The sequence below is a fragment of the Halictus rubicundus genome, unplaced genomic scaffold (assembly GCF_050948215.1).
Source record: "Halictus rubicundus isolate RS-2024b unplaced genomic scaffold, iyHalRubi1_principal scaffold0250, whole genome shotgun sequence".
Taxonomy (NCBI): domain Eukaryota; kingdom Metazoa; phylum Arthropoda; class Insecta; order Hymenoptera; family Halictidae; genus Halictus; species Halictus rubicundus.
Window position 1 is genome coordinate 284044 of NW_027488791.1, and position 1614 is coordinate 285657.

The following is a 1614-nucleotide window of genomic DNA, read 5'->3' on the forward strand; positions in this document are numbered from 1 at the left end:
TAGGATAGAGAATAGGATAGGATGGAGGATAGGTTAGAGGATAGGATACGATAAGAGGATAGGATAGGATTGAGGATAGGATAGGATTGAGGATAGGATAGGATAGAGGATAAGATAGGATAGAGGATAGGATAGGATAGAGTATAGGATTGGATAGAGGATAGGATAGAGGATAGGATAGAGGATAGGATAGGATAGGATAGAGGATAGAAGAGACGATATTATAGAGGAAAGGATAGGATAGAGAATAGGATAGGATGGAGGATAGGATAGAGGATAGGATAGGATAGAGGATAGGATAGGATTGAGGATAGGATAGGATAGAGGATATGATATGATAGATGATAGGATAGGATAGAGGATATGATAGGATAGAGGAGAGGATAGGATACATGGTATAATAGGGTAGAGGATCGGATAGGATAGAGGATTGGATAGGGGATTGGATAGGATACATGATAGGATAGGATAGAGCATACGATAGAGGACAGGATAGGATAGAGGATAGGATATGATAGAGGATAGGATAGGATATGAGATTGGATAGGATAGAGGATAGGATAGGATAGAGGATAGGATAGGATAGAGGATAGGATAGGATTGAGGATAGGATAGAGGATTGGATAGGATAGAAGATAAGATAGGATAGAGGATGGGATAGGATAGAGCATAGGATAGGATAGAGGATAGGATATGATAGAGGGTAGCATAGAATAGAGGACAGGATAGGATAGAGGATAAGATATTATAGAGGATAGGATAGGATAGAGTATAGGATAGGATAGAGGATAGGATATGATAGAGGATAGGATAGGATTGAGGATAGGTTTGGATAGTGGATAGGATAGGATAGAGCATACGATAGAGGATAGGATAGGATATGAGATTGGATAGGATATGAGATTGGATAGGATATGAGATTGGATAGGATAGAGGATAGGATAGGATAGAGGATAGGATAGGATAGAGGATAGGATAGGATAGAGGATAGTATAGGATAGAGGATAGGATAGGATAGTGGATAGGATAAGATAGAGGATAGGATAGGATAGAGCAAACGATAGAGGATAGGATAAGATAGAGGATAGGATAGGATAGAGAATAGGATACTATAGAGGATAGGATAGGATAGAGGATAGGATAGGATAGGATTGAGGATAGGATAGGATTGAGGATAGGATAGGAGAGAGGATAGGATAGGATAGAGGATACTATAGGATAGAGGATACGATAGGATTGAGGATAGGATAGGAATGAGGATAGGATAGGATTGAGGATAGGATAGGAATGAGGATAGGATAGGATTGAGGATAGGATAGAGGATTGGATAGGATAGAGTATAGGATTGGATTGAGGATAGGATAGGATAGAGGATAGAATAGGATAGAGTATAGGATAGGATAGAGGATATGATAAGATAGAGGATAGGATAGAATAGAGGACAGGATAGGATAGAGGATAAGATAGGATAGAGGATAGGTTAGGATTGAGGATAAGATAGGATTGAGGAGAGGATAGGATAGAGGATAGGATAGGATAGCGGATAGGATAGGATAGAGGGTAGGATAGGATAGAGAATAGGATAGGATAGAGTATAGGATTGGATTGAGGATA